This window comes from Bicyclus anynana, chromosome 13 (assembly GCF_947172395.1).
Source record: "Bicyclus anynana chromosome 13, ilBicAnyn1.1, whole genome shotgun sequence".
NCBI lineage: Eukaryota > Metazoa > Arthropoda > Insecta > Lepidoptera > Nymphalidae > Bicyclus > Bicyclus anynana.
The window spans coordinates 10,909,812-10,926,950 of NC_069095.1; positions in this window are offsets into that span (position 1 = coordinate 10,909,812).

The following is a 17,139-nucleotide window of genomic DNA, read 5'->3' on the forward strand; positions in this document are numbered from 1 at the left end:
AAACTCTCACTCCAATAGATATCTACAATACGTGTCAATAAGTTAAAATACGCTGTCGATCAGGTATTCTCCCAGTACTCTCATCACAACATCTCGTTACGTGTCTGGTACATCTGAAAGTAAATATTACGTGAGTACAATTTCTTCGCCTCGGGCGCCAACTAACGAATGTTCACTTACTGTCGAACGAGAATTGTGCGTTGAAGTTTTATTGATAGCATCTAGAAAGTAGTATTATATTGTGATTACTTAATATTTGGATGAAATGAGTGACAGTATGTTTTATGAGCTTTTAATTTGCGGAACGTACTTTCGTGATCTGCCAATCCTATCCGTAAAATATATAAGAGAGTAAAAATTCTGTTTGTCGCCCGCTAACTCTCATGCGATTGGTTGCGTAACTGTTAAAAAGAAGCTTGACCGCCAGTAATATTATAGGCTCGACGATCCGTTGGCTTACAATTATGAATTTCAATATATTTTTCATGTAAAATTGTAAAATGGTGATAAAAGAACTGACTGAGTTTTATGTTACTGAGTGCGCTGTTGCTACTGAAGCGATTTGGGTGAAATTTGGAATGGAAATAGATTTTATTCTGGATTAACACATAGGCTACTTGTTATTTCGGAAAAATCCATGGTCCCCGCGGGATTTGTTAAAAAACTGAATTTCAAGCAGAAGGAGTCGCGGGCGTCAGCTCGTAATGTTATAAAATAGGAATACTTTGTAACGAACAAAGGATATATTTTTCTTATATGAGTTTATATTTTGAATTAGCTGACGCCGCGCGGTTTAACCCGCGTGGTTCCCGTTCCCGTAGGAACACGGGGATTGTATAAGGCCTATAGCCTTCTTCGATAAATGGGCTATCTACCACTGGAAGATATTTTAAATCAGACCAGTAGTTTCTGAGATTAGCGCGTTCAATCAAACAAACTCTTTAGCTTTATAATATTACTATAGATTAGGTAGGTACATACTATTCGGGGTGTATTTCGATGCCCATGATTTCATCCTCATGGTTGTAGGTTTTGTGAAACAATCTACGGAAACTAACTATTTGATTTCTATAATAAATAATTAGTATCGTACATTTATCCGTTCTCAATATGCAATCGACCACAAATTAAATTTTTCAAAATCTGGTCAGCCGGAAATGTGTTACAAACTAAAAAAACATACTTTAATTTTGTATTAATTTATAATATAGAGTACTATGATGACTTATCGAAATTAGGAAATAGGTAGTCACATTTCAGTGATCTTTAACAATACAACAATTTACGCACAAATAAATAAGAGACTTCCACAATAGTTTTTACAATTTTATAATATTATAACTTTCACCTAAAAAGTAAGAAAGCGTAATTCTAAATTAACAATCTGTAACATTATAATAGGTACAGATCAAAGCTGCTCGTCCACGAGATGTGTGCGTGGATAAATAATCCAGCAAATAAATTAATTGAAAAATCTGGAATTATGAATTGAATTTATGCAGTTACGTTACTTTACTTTACAATAAATAAAAGAGCCGTGATAGCCCAGTAGATATGACCTCTGCCTCCGATTCCGGAGGATGTGGGTTCGAATCCGGTCCGGGGCATGCACCTCCAACTTTTCAGTTGTGTGCATTTTAAGAAATTAAAATATCACGTGTCTCAATCGGTGAAGGAAAACATCGTGAGGAAACCTGCATATCAGAGAATTACTTTAATTCTCTGCGTGTGTGAAGTCTGCCAATCCGCATTGGGCCAGCGCGGTGGACTATTGACCTAACCCCTCTCATTCTGAGAGGAGACTCGAGCTCAGCAGTGAGCCGAATATGGGTTGATGACGACGACTTTACAATAAATGATTGAGCTGTTATCTTCTAAAAACTGATGAATCTAAAAGAAACAATTTTCAACAATAAAAAAGTATTTTGTAAGATTTTTCGCTTTTGTTTGGCGGGGCGGAAAATATCGGAAACAACTTAGGAAAGTTCTATGCTCTATCTGCATTACCATAAGTATGCCCGAGTATGAAGTTTGAAAGTCCTTGTTCCAAGTTTGTTTTTTGTTAGAAGTTATTTGCATGGTGAGATCGTGGCCACTGGACATTCGCAGAGGCAAATTTCCACTTTAATGGGGATGATAACTAGGTTTGAATATATTGGTTTTTATGATACATTCGGGTAAATAAGGTCAATGTTAACTGATTTATACATAAAAAGCAAAGATTGTCTGGATATTTGCAAAATAAATAAGATTATAAAATTTCAAAATCTATTCATTTTTTTTATTGTAATTAGATGAAAATTCATACAGTTTTAGCTTCCTTACAATAAATGTGACATTTTTCAATAAATTAACTATAACAAAGATATTAGTAATTTTGTTTGAACGCCCATACAAACCTAACGATCAGCGAGCCAACGACGTCACTAAATCGTGCCATTTTGTATGGAGCGTTTTTCAGTGATCCGCGACAGCGCCGCAAATCTGACCCTTTAAATCCCTGTAGCTCCGGAAGTAATGATCGCAAATACCCTGTTACTTTTACCAAATTGCTTTGCTATTAGTATACTCTTAATTTATATACAATTTAAAAAACTGTCATCATCCCTATTGTACGCATTTGTTTTAGTCGCTTGTCATTTCAATGCTCGCACCGCGCGGTAATTCGCAACACGAATGTCCCTTGGCCTTACAGCGGGTTAGTGGACCGTCAGCTTTAGAACATTGTTTTCACTTAAGTGTAATCTTAGGAATATAGATCTCAAGATGTAATAACTTGATGCATTTCGTGCGTGTAACTTAAATGGGAAAATTGTTATAATTTTGTAATTGTAAGTAAATTGTTTATGATATATAATTATATCTGATACTTGCATACAATTAATAATGTATTTTGACCATAACCATGTACCATTTATACTTGTGTTTGTATAAAACTAGTCCTACATCAGATATTCCAAGGAATATCTGAAAAATATTAACAGTTACTTATAAAGCAGTGACTTTATTTATCTTCTAGAAAATTAGACAGTATGTAATGTTGCCATTCTACGGCAACATTATATAGCTTGGCAACTTCATACGTAACACTCCCGATGTTCCGCGCGGGAAAGGGGGCGTGTAGCGATGAATAAAAACCCACGACTAATGCACGTCACTTCCCCGCACGCACGATTTCAGACCGGCGCAGTCTTTCCCCCCCGTCGCCCGCATATCATGGAAGTGTTATCAACGAACTTGCCAGACTATAGTAGGTATCCTATTATCCTAGCTTTTAAGCCTCAGGTTTTTACATATTATGTATTCGTGCATTTCAAGTGCAATATAAATAAAACTAAATAGGTAAATCATTTTAACCAACTTCAAAAAAAGGAGGATGTTCTCATTTTGAGTCTATGTTTTGATTTGTACACAATGTAACTGCGTGTAAAAAGCTAGCCGATTTTTTTATAGTAAAACTTGAACAAACCAACTTGGAATTTAAATACACAAGGCATGCAAATCAACTTCACTGTTCGTAATGTGATTTGTATAAACAGAAAAATAAAATATTTAATTATCTATTGACGCTATGATGTACCTAAAGTTCAAATTTCACACGGTTGAAGTCGACGGCGAATGCCTAGTTATTAAATAAATCTAGATGTAATCTCGTCCGCGCTAACAAGCGGGCAAGCATCTAGATAGTGGCCCGGATTAGAGCAATTAAAGCATCGGCGAGCTTTGACCGCGTGACGGTTGCACTCGAAAACGCATTGCGTGTCTCCGCCCCTACTATGCGTTCTCACTTAGGTATAAGCAACGGCTTGTAAGTTGATCAATAATACAATAATACATTTTCGGGTGTTAGCGTCGTACAGTAAGAAGTGCCACGAGTAACCATAGCAAATAATATTCAATTATTTAAGCACCGGGTAGTCACAGATTACGCGTCTAACTTTTATTTCTAATTATACCTGAGCACACAACTGTCATTTTGGTTCAACTTATTTTCCGGAACATTTATAATGGTTTTTGATATTTTTTATTATGGTATATTTTTTATTCAACTATCTGCTCATCTGTGATTTAAATAATACAGCTTCTAGACGGCCGTGTGGCGCAGTGGGTAGTGCTATCTGCATCCATGGCCGAGGGCTCGATTTGCACAACTGGAAAATATTTGTGTGATGAGCATTGGTGTTTTCCAATGTCTGTGTGTATTTATACATTACTATCTTAGAACCCATAACACAAGCTACTCTGTATGCTTACTTTGGGGCTAGATATTGATATGTATTGTTTTATATTTATAGCTTCAAATGTTACTTCGCCACTTTGGGACACCGGTGAACGCTTTGCTCTACAAGAGAGATAAAAAAAAATATTTTTCTTCAAGAAACATACTTTTATTAAGCTAATTAAGTAGTTAACCTGGCCTTTATTTATATATCAAATTATTAACTCCATATCCATTTATACGGGGGTATACTTGGGTTCCCTGGGCCGACGTTGTATGGGTCTATACTAACCCGATCAAATACAGGTTAATTACCAAAATACTAAAAGATCAGACAGTATCTACCTTGTAATAAGAAATCAATTAATTATCTTCATAACGTCATCGCAGTAATCGATCGATCGATTTTCTAATACTAATTATTGTATCCAATGTTTATAATAGATAACTATTATCAAGATACCAATCCTTAATCTAAACAAGGCATTCATTAATCTTAATTTATAATAATTAACAATAGTAGCACGTGATTCTTATATTTATTTATCGAGCGAGATGGTGAGAGTAGTTAGCAAGATATCTTGATAAATGTTCGTTGCTTTTCTAAAAGCAAATATTTTCTGCATTTCCTTTATGTACACTTCTTTTAACAGCTTCTAAATTCACTGTTAAAATATACTCGTAACTGAGATTTTATTATGATGTTTTCAGCAGACTATTCACTATCTTTGACGTATGCTAGTTGACATTATGAAATTGAGATTCTATGTAAAAAAAAAAAAGTGGATATGACACAGTAGGATGGTTGTTTTAATAGGTTGATAATAAAGACCAAAATACTGAATAGGTGACGTTGCGAATTAGGAATTTAAATACGCAGATAGCGTTAAATAATTATAAAACACCGGTAGACGGGTATAAAAAATACAAAAAAGAAAGGACCCTAACCCAGATATTAACATTTTATAGCCATTTTGGATTCAAGTTAAACTTATCTACATCAGCTTAAATAGTTTGACGTTATATACTGCCTTTGTTAAAAGATAAAGCGCTGAGATAGGTTTCGGGTAGGCTAGACTAATGATGGTCAATACCAGGGCAACATAACTGACCTAGATACTCGAGTATTTCAGGAAAGCGTTCGGAGCTCACACTGGGAAATTAGTAATTTAGAGATTTAGGTCAACGTGATTGTTCGAAGGGATTGATTCCAAATTCAAACAGGAATTTGTTCTTCCAGATATGGTTTTGCTGGTTTTAAAAGTACGATTTATTCAGTGTAATGATTATACAGGTTTCGATTATTAATACAGTCTGTCTTTGGCTCACGGCTTGTCTCACATTAACAAATATTTTGATACTACAGATTGTGCGCTATAGCATGGTGCGGGTGACGGTTTGTTTCACTCTTGAAAGTTTGCCGTTATTCACAGTAATAGTACGTATTATGAACGTCCTAAGGCGACAGACATCCGCACGATGCTACAGCGCACATAGTTTAGGCCGAGTTGTTAAGTAAGTTGTGACAGTAATTGATCATTAAAACACTTATAACTTTAACTTAAATTACAAATAGAACATATATAATTTGACTTCTTAATCTGTTAGCGTCAATTTTGGGCTTGGGCCAGAGCGTCAGAGTCAAGCCCAAAGTCTAGAAGTATGACGGAACTGGGCAGAACGTGTCTTTAAGTCTGTTCTGGTACTTTTTTGAACCCGATAATTTCAAGGAAATAAGAAAATTCAAAGGCAAAATTAATTTATTTCAACTAGGCTTAATTTTCAAGCACTTTTGAAACGTCCATTTTCGTTACGATAATAATTAAAGTCGAAAAACTTAAAGTTAGGAAGGTTCCAAATGCGTCTTGGTCTGTGAAGAGCCTACAACCAACCCAGCCAGGTTTGTTTTGTTTATTATTTTACAATGTTCTTAGGAACTACGTACCCAGTCTTAAAGAGCATTTTATTTCCAAGCCTTTTCATCGTTTACTAACAAACGCCACGCGGTTTCACCCGTATAATTCCCGTTCCCGTAGGAATACGGGGAATATATAATATAGCCTTTAGCACCCGAGGATAGTGTAGTTTCCCAACAGTGAAAGAATTTTTTCAATCGGTTCAGTAGTTTCGGAGCCTATTCAATGCAAACATACTTCTACAATAAAATTTTTCCTCTTTATAATATTAGTATAGATAAGCCTTCGAAGTATTAGAAGAGTCTGATATCATTACCCCATGCCTGTCAATATACATTGCACAAAAGAAAGGGGCAGAAATTGTTAAAAATAAAACTAAATAAAATAAAACATACATACAGCCGAACGTATACCCTCCTCCTTTTTGGAAGTCGGTTAAAAATACAACTTTAAGCCCCCATTCGCACGAGAGTTTTTCATTGGACGTTAAAAAAAGCGTTCAAATATAGTATGAAGTTATATGAAAAGCTACACTGCTCGAAGAAAAGCATCGTGTTTTAAAAACGCTGTCGTGTGAGCCTAAACTGGGAAATGCATTGAAATGCATGCATGCATGTATTGGAATGTGTTTTTAACGACTGTTAAGAAAACTTTCCTGCGAATGGGGGCTTAAATGATGTTTGACGTTTGATATATTCGTAAATGTGTTTGACGCGAATACAGTAGACGAATGTCACACGCGGAATACTGCGACGGTGCTAATTAAACCGCAGCCGGGGCAATTAGATCAGGCATGTCAACCGCGCAGGCGCGCTGCGTCGGTAATAATACATGTCGGGGAAATTAGTCACTGAATAACATAGCTGTAATCCATGCCTGTCGCTTATTACGCTGTTGAGTAATATGTGTATGTTTTGTTTTGTCCTACTTGCATTGGAGCGTTTAACTACCGTTGAAACACAATCTCTATTGACTGTCTCCTTTGGACATTTTACTATATTTAAGATGTTTTTTTCATTTAGTCGGTGTCATTGTTTGTCGTGATCTAATATGTTGAAACGTGTGCATTTCGTATATCTCAAAACTGAGTCAAAAGATGAAGACATTACTATCAATTCGCGAGTTTAAAGAAGAACTGGACAATAATAATAAGGGTGATAAAAATTAAACTAAAATTAAAAGTCGAAATTATGTATGACACGAATAAAGTAGACGAATGTCACACACGGTGTAGTATGACGGTGCTAATTAAACCGCAGCCGGGGCAATTCGATCAGGCATGTCAACCGTGCGGGTGCGCTGCGTCGGTAATAATACATGTCGGGGAAATTAGTCACTGAATAACATAGCTGTAATCCATGCCTGTCGCTTATTACGCTGTTGAGTAATATGTGGATGTTTTGTTTTGTCCTACTTGCATTGGAGCGTTTAACTACCGTTGAAACACAATCTCTATTGACTGTCTCCTTTGGACACTTTACTGTTTAATTTTTTTCATTCAAAGTATCATTGTTTGTTGTAATCTAATATGTTAAAACGTGTGTATATCGCGTATCTCGAAAACGGGTCGGAAATTTAGGATAGTACAGTTAGTCACATAATAAGACAAGGTTTTAGTTTTTAATTTATCTACTCATGTATTACTATTATTTATTATTAGTGTATTCCCTAATAAAACCAGATAGTGCGAAAAACCACATTTTTATCACCTTCTACAATATATTTATCATTTACCGTTACCTATAAACTCTGCAAAGTAGTGTTAGACGTTTAGATTATATTTGTACGTAATGTAAAAAAAGATAGTGTTTTGCACGAATTACTTGTATCATAAAATATACTGGTATCAGCAATTTTTTTTCTTTAATTAAATAATAAATAGACGGTAAAATATAGGTCTGTACCTAGTTAATATTACATTATTTCAAAAATATTGTAAACTACTGCAACATAAACTGTGCGGATAACTGAAGTTGTAGTTTGGGGCAATTAAATCAGGGATCTCAGAGCTTTGATAATAATTCACGACAGGGAGTTTAGTCGTTGAATAAGTAAATTGAAATGTATGTTTCTAGTGTGGTTTACTATTTTAATTATGGACATATATATTAGGTTATTATGCGAAACAGTTCACACTGAAGAAGCTTTGCTGTTGGATCAAGTATCGGAATTAGTAGACAAAAATCCTTGAAACGGCGCGTATAGTGAGGAGGTTCCTCATTGTGGATCCGTAACCTAACCTAACCACTGGTTTGTTGGACTTTCAAGCCCCTGGAGAGCTGCATTTTTTCATTATTTACAATATTAGTTTTAAATGGTCTATAATGTTTTTGTTATTTAAAAAAAACTGTACAAAAGTAAGAGAGCATATAATTGGGTAAATAAATTATAATGATTCAATGAATATTATTAACGAAGTTAACAAAATTAATTAATAATAGAATTAACGTTAATTATGAATAACAAGCAGTTAATTGAAAAAGATATACGCAATTATACGGTAAAAGCTACTGGGAAACTGCGGGAGGCGTTAATTAAGCCGCGGGGCAATTAGGTCAGGCATGACATCGCGACACATGCGTGGAGAGCTGGAGATACAGGGCTGGAATGAGTGTATGAACAGGGCCGGATTAACCATGTCAGGGCCCTTAAGTGGGCCCTTTTCAGCCATGGGCTGTAATAGGCCTTTGAACAGATGCCGGATAGACCATGAGCCTTTGGGGGCAAATTGTCAGGGCCCCTTTTTGACGTTTAAAAATCATGACGTGTTTCAATTTTAAAGTTGATAAAGAGATATAACCAATATGATCATATTACTGGACTGATGCTTAAAGTTTCTCCACATATTTGGGCTCATTGAACTGACTTTGGGCTCGTCGTAAGGATCGGTTATGATAGGATGATCCAGGTGTCATTATGCATACGAAATGGGTCTTATGGTTGCTTCTGTTCTGTCAGTATGAAGATATCATCATCATCATATCAACTGATAGACGTTCCCTGCTGGACGCCTCTTGCATGGACTTCCAAGTACAACGGTTTCGAGCCGCCAGCATCCTGCGGCTCCCTGCAACCTGCTTCACATCCTCGGCCCACCCAGTAGGGGGTCGACTTGGTCGCTAACTTATGGAGTATGAAGTAATTCATCATAAATCATTATGCGACGAAAAAAGTGATAATATTATTACTTTTTTCGTCGCATACTAATATGTGGCAATATTTTTAATATTGCCCAGTGGTGTCTGGTTGGTATCCACTATCTTCCCAACACCGGAGCGACTAATTTCTTGGACCCTGAGTTTGAATTTAGAACGTCAATCTCGAGGTGGGTTCGGATCGCCAAAGCTTAGTCTGTGGCTGAGCACTATGTCAATGAGGTTATTAAATAATACATACACATACCGCGCTTTATATCCTAAACTGGTTAGCTAAACCATGATATGCCACTCTCTACGTTTCATCATCATCATTAACAGCTGATGGACGTCCACTGCTAGTCATAAACCTCATAGGCCTCTAGCATGGACTTCCAAACTAAGCGGTCTCGAGCCGCCTGCATCCAGCGGCTCCTGCAACTCGCTTGATGTCCTCGGTCCATATAGTAGGAGGTCGACCAACACTTTGGGATCTTTTTTTTTATTCTTTACAAGTTAGCCCTTGACTACAATCTCACCTGATGGTAAGTGATGATGCAGTCTAAGATGGAAGCGGGCTAACTTGTTAGGAGGAGGATGAAAATCCACACCCCTTTTTGGTTTCTACACGACATCGTACCGGAACTCTAAATCGCTTGGCGGTATGTCTTTGTCGGTAGGGTGGTAACTAGCCACGGCCGAAGCCTCCCACCAGCCAGACCTGGACCAATTAAGAAAATCTCAATCGAACCCAGGACCTCCGTCTTGTAAATCCACCGCGCATACCACTCCGCCACGGAGGTCGTCAAAACCTCGGCTCTTAAAACTATGCGCCCTGCCCATTGCCACTTCAGCTTTACGACTCACAGAGCTATATCAGTGACTTTCGTTCTTCTGCGGATCTCCTCATTTCTGATTCGATCACGTTATAAGCTTCGCTACGCTTGCAAGTTAAATGATATTAAATTAATTCACTGCAGGACGATAAGTTCGATTTATTGTGGTTTTGATCATCGGCCATGAAGCAGACCCGCTACAGCTTCATTACCATGGCTTTAGGCTGAGCTATCACACGCGACATCGTTCGCGTTCTACGCCGCAAGACGTTCTTCTGGGAAATATCTATCTCAATTCAATCATACAGCATAACTATGTACTATTGATTCCAGGGTGACAACATTCTGTAAAATCAGGGAAAGTCCGTGAAAATCGGGGAGTTCAAAGTGAGCAGTGAAAGTTAGTGAAAACGAGAAGCCAACAGAAAAATTTTATTACTACCTACAGATTCAGAAGTGTACTTATTTCCTAAACAATCAATATTTGAGAAATGAAGGATACTTTTTAATCTTATTTTTTCATTTATTTATTTACTTATCCATGCACTTACAGACTAATACAAAAGCTTAGCATGCATGTCACATGGGGCCCTGTAAGGGCATTGCTAATAATAATAATAATATTACATTCTAATAATAAGAGATAAAATATATTAAGTACATTTCATTAGACAAAATAAAAATAAAAATAAAATTAAAGTAGAAACCTGAGTGGAACATTTATGAAATTAAATTAGATATTTATAAAATTAATTTATAATCTATAGTTATACCGTGTGTGTAAAGTTTGTGAGGTTGTAATCTCTGGGTCTGTAGGCACTCCGATTCTCTTTCTACAATCGCAAACGCTTCGAAAACTAAAAAAAGGTATGAGAATGACATAACTTGATCACGATTACATCTTGATCACGTGACCTGTCGATAACAAATGTCATTCCCATACATTTTTTAATTTTCGAAGCGTTTGCGATTGTAGAAAGAGATTCGACGTGGCTACAGGCCCTGGATCTACAGAACTGATTTTGAAAATTCTTTAACCTTTACAATGCCACGTTATTTGTGAGTGTTATAGGCTGTATTTTATTCCCTTATTCCCACGGGAACGCGAATTAACGAAGTGAAAGTAAATAAATAAAAACGGCTTCAACTAAAGCTTGGCAGTGCATTTTTGCCATGAAGTTCATGTCACTATTTGCAGTAGCTTATATAGTATTAGTTGTAGACCGCAAAATCGCTTAGCGGTTTGTCATCGACGGTGAGGTGGACGACAGACAGACAGCACGGACAGAAACTTTACCAATTATATCAAAGAATCATGTCATCTGTCACCAAATATTGTAGGTTATTTAGCAGAGGGCGACCGTAAAAGATATAAATACTCCATAAAACAAATGGGAACGGCGAAAATATCGGCCGGAGATAAACTCGACAGATTTATAGCGATCGCAACGTTGTGTTAGCAATTACATTTTTATGGTCCTTTTATGCACATAGACGGATTAACTATGGAGTTGCATCGCACCCAAATTCACCAACAAAATTATCTTTCGTTTTTTGAGGGGGACGAGGTAAAACATTAAACAAAATTGTTATGATGAAATGAAAATATTTAACACCAATAAATATTTTTGTTTTTGTGTAAAATACGCAATATAAACACGTGTAATTTTTAAAATAACTACTAACAAACACATCGCTTACATTCGTTACACAGAATATTCAATTAGGTACTTGATCGAGTTTTGCTGTTGCGGTTAAAGAATCGATTATTTTTGTGTATTGATTTTATTACAAATTTGATAAAATTAAGTTACTTAGACTTAAAAATGAAAAGTTACTTCACCTTTTAGTAAACTAGAAGTAACCGTTTTTATCATTAACTACACAAACCGGGATTTTATGGAGCCCTTTACACGACGAAAACAATTACATCAATGACACATCGATTTATATTTATTTATTTATAATAAGCTTTAGATCATTGATCTTATGCTTTAACAGTGAAGGAACGTCTAGTAAGGCAGGTCCCTAAGTTATTCATCTGAGTTTTTATGTAATAAAAGCGTGAATACGGTCGCAGGTCACACCGAAGCGTAAACCCCGAAATGAAAATTTACGATATGGTCTTACGACCATTCTTCAAATGCTACAAGTGTTATTTACAAATAAACTTTTTTTATATGTTTAATGTTTACGTACTATTTCATTTTATTTTATTTGCAGGTAGAAGACGCCACGCCAATGACTCTCCGTTCACGTAAAATTTGGTTTTTCACAAATCCCGCGGGAACAATCAATTTTTCCGTTTTTTCACTTATTGTGAGATATGTTTATTTATAAGAGGTCAATGTATGGTAGAAAATAATTATTAATGAAAAATTGCTAGCGTTAAGTTTACTTTTGTGTCTATAAAACAATAATACAATGTAACTTTTACAGGCACATCTACGAGTATTTATAGATAACATTCAAGTTCTTTCAACAATGTGTCGTATGTAAATTGTTAAGTGAAAAATGCCCCATGTAATGTAGTTGATATGATATGCAAATAAACTGTAGAAACAAGTGGCTTTTCTGTTTTATGATCACGCAGTTGCGTGTCCGCGCGAGAGAGGATAAATAATACCTACTTATAATCGCAGACTTATGAAAAAACATAGATAGCGTAAAGTACCTGCAAGTATATAAGTAGTAACAATAGTGTAAAAGTGCATATTCTCTTTCAGACTCTTAAGCCAGCATTGACTGTGACTATAGCCAAAAGCATCGACCAATACCTTAAGAAACTTTCGCTTAACTGCTGAATCAAGGATCGATCACAGAAGGTAGTGATTCTTTAGACGGCGCGTATTGTGAGGAGCACATAATATACCACGGATGTTCCTCACTCTGGAGCCCTGACCACCGGTTGCTTGGGCACTCAAATGTCCCGCAGCGGGAATATTGATTTGTTTTATGAATTTTAAAAGTGTTCAAAATAAATTAATGAGAGAAAAAAAAGTGCAAGAGTGCACTTAAAATCGCTCCATTATAGGCAGATTTGGTTTTAATTATGACGTCATAAATACATGGATGAATTATCGAGACAACCTGAAATACATAAAATAATAATGGTGGGTGAAATATATCAATGTTAGGAATAAACAGAACGACGGCGGACTTTATTTTATAATAATAATAATATAGTGTAGATTTGCAAAATGTCCTCCTTCTGTTATTCATTTAGTCTGTGTCTATAAACTAGTTTCAGTCCCCTTTAACTCTCTATGCTAATATAATTGAGAGTATAGGTAATCTCAAATTTAATCTAACCATTATTTTAATTAGCGAAATAAACAGCACCGTAAGTTTTGTTAAATTTAATATAGGTATAATTTTTTTTTTAATTTAGAAATAATACAATAAGGAATGCTAACTTATCCTAATAACTATATAAATCATGTCCACGAGTGGCAAGAATTCTGGCTGCATTTCCGCGCTGGACAGCCAGGCTGATCCTTTGCGCAACAAATAAGCCAGCCCTTCTGTCACCAGTCAAGGCAGCCGCGGTGAAATAATTCGGTGAAAAATTTGGCTCTGCGACTCCATGGCCTAAGGGTCTCCACGGTAAAAAATATGTAACTCTCAGTCAGAGAGGCATACTTGAGCCACTTACCAGTTTCAGCTTTTTCTGCTGCGGCTCCCGGTCTTGATTTTGTCTCCCTGATATGACACGGTGCTAATGTGTCAAAGCATGTAGCGTCCCACATTAGTTTTATTTAACTTTAATAATTCTTTTATTTGCGGGTTCTCTAACTCGGGTACAATTATACAAAAATACAGTTTTATCGTGATAATACTTTCTGAGTTAAACCTCGGGAAGACGGATATGATTGAACTATCTCTTTTTAGTTTCAGTAGTAGTCAGCAGCTTTGCTTAGAGGCTAATATATTCAGATTGAACCTTGAATGTCGACTACGGAACCCTAAAAATGTTTGACGAATGTCTACGTTATAGACTAAGAGCCCGTGAACCCCAGACCTTCGTCATTTATAAAAGTTTGTCAGCTTTGTTATATTATGCCGATAAAAATATAAAAAAAATGTACTTAGACGGTTGAGGGTCTGGATCCGAAAAACCTGCTATTAACCTCCCACTGCCACCACGCTCCTAACTTCATAATTGTCTACTGTACTTACTTATGGTAGGAGCATGAGGTGACAAACTTTCAGCTTTCATAAAATGACGAAGGTCTGGGGTTACGGGCTCTCCGTCTATTACGCAGGCTTTAAAACTGAAAACGGTCAATACTTTCGTGTCAACTATCAGCTTTATTGATACACGTTTATGACGTCAATATAATTTTGACAGGTCCATTGATGCTGACAGTGAAAGTAGCGATTAGCGCCCGTGTCGGAGGGAGTGTTTATTTGATAACATACAGTGATAGTATATTATATGATTGCTAATGATAATAATTTATTGAGCAAGCTGTACGGTGTTAGTTTCACTTATGACTTGTTCGAAATTAAATACAAATGTATATCAAATACTATCTATTTTTTACGGGAAAGCCTGTATCTGATACTGAAATGTTTTTCAGAGAGCATGGGGACGGTGACAGTTGCCTTACGTTCATAATACGTTTTATTATCGTGAATCGCGTCAACTTTCAAGAGTGAAACGAACTGTCACTGTACTCATGCTATCTGAAAAACACTATACCAATGCGTATTTATTAAATACATTTAAATTTATTTATTGTTTTAACTTTTATAAGCCCCCGACATTTTCTAGTTGTGGTAATGTAATCCTTGGATGAAGAAGGTAGGGTCCACCCACTGCTCAATCCAACTGCCCGTCATATATTTAAAAATGAATGAAATTGAATTATTAACAAATGTTGTGTTTGTACAAAGTCTGTTTGTGATTTTTAATTACCAGTATATCACTAAATTCATATAAAAGTATATATACTACTAGCAGAACCTCGTGGTTATACCCACGTAGTTCTCCTTCCCGTGGGAGTCTGGGGATAAAATATAGCCTGCGTTATTTTCTAATAATGTAGCTTTCTATTGGTGAAATAATTCATTATATACAAAAATACAAATATTTCCTCTTTATAATATTACCTACTGTAGATAGTAACAAAAACAATTTTTAAAATTGTCCCTGCAGTTGGCTGTATGTTCCAACTAATTAATCTGGTAAACGGCTAGACCGAATGTGACGAGAATTCGCACCGGAAAATAGCTAATGTGTAAAAGAAACTTATGGGCTATTTTGATGTTAAAAATGATTTCAACGCGTACGAAGTCGAGGCCGCTAGTTGGGATATAAAAAATACAATAAAACAATAGAAGTACTAGTTAACAGGCTTAGTAAATCCAGCATAAGCTGAGCATATAGTTATAATTGTCAGTAACGGTGTTCGCGCGATATCAGTCGCTCAGACATCTAGACTGTGCTAACAGTATCTTGAGGTTTTGTGCCAGCCGAGTTCCCTGATTCATAACGAAACCACTCGCTTGCTACATCTTGTATTTTATTATTCATGTTGAGAGAATCACATTGATTAGCTCCGTTTACTTTTTATAGAAGACAAATAAATCAAATCGTGCAACAAGTCAATGTATTAAACTGCACCTACATTGTATAGCATGATCGCTAAACTCATTCTGAGAAGAGGCTCGTGCTCAATAGTTGCATATGGTATGGTTGGTGGAGTTGTGTGTCGAACCTACGCCCTTCGAATCTAAGGCAGAGATCATATCCACTAGGCTATACCAGGCTATACGGCTCATCATTATTATTCATCATAATCAACCCATATTCAGCTCACTGCTAAGCACGAGTCTCTTCTCAGATTGAAAGGGGTTAGGCTAATAGTCACGCTGGCCCAATGCGAATTGGCAGATTTCACTCACGTAGAAAATTAAGAAAATACTCAGGTGTGTATTTCCTTACTATGTTTTTATTACTTCACAGTTTGAGACACGTGATATTGAATGAATTATGAAATGCACATAACTGAAAATTTGTAGGTAAATGTCCCGGACCAGATTCGAACCTTCGGAATCGGAGACAGACGTCATATGTACATATGCTATCACGGCTATATTTTCATATACATGACGTTACATTTTTTATGCCTTACCTTGCGTTTTTTAGAGGACGCAATTTTATTTTTTTGGTGTGTAGGAGATCAAAAAAAAAAATTGCGTCCTCTAAAAAACGCAACCCCAAATGTATCTTTTCAAATGACTATATACGAATATACGAAAAAGACAAGTTAAATAAAAACTTGTAGATATAAAAAAGAAATTGGTTGGTCACATTTTCATCAGTTAACTTTATTATTATTGACGGATGTCAAGTAATTGAGGCGAAACTTAGTTTTTTCGCTGGTAAAAGTTACTGCTATCGGATTCAGGTTCGGAAATCGCCGGAAAGGAAATAATCATTTCTATCAAAAACTCGTTAGAGCGGTCCAAGATGTCTTAATAGATCATCAACTTGAAGTAATAAAACAAGTAATGTGAAAGTTATGTAACTAAATAAGCAGGTGTTGTGAACCATTAGAGAATTTTGATTTGCCTGTTGCGAGTAGATAAATATCTACAATTAAAACATTAATAAGTAAAAACATATAAGTGCTTAATGAGATACGATTACAGATCTTTTTCCTTTTCTCTGGACTGCTTGTGGAGGATCAGGGATCGTTCATTTTCCTAGATGTGTCCAGGTGATGTGCAGAAGTGGGAAAGAACCGTACCCTTGACAATTAATAAAATTGTCAAGGGAAATTTAGTGGAGATGAAGAATTTTTCCTTAAAAGTCGGTTATATCGGTAAAAAAATTCGCGTACACAGAGTGCACTATACTAGTCCACGAGTCGTTAATGACCTTAGCAGCGTCATGTGGTTTGGACAATCGCAGAAGCTCTGTCTACGGAATGATACGGAAGGTGGCAAGGTGCCATCCATTACGCTTTTTATTTGCGTTGCGCGAGTGGTCTATATTCGAAAGGACGCCAGCTATTCACGCGTTA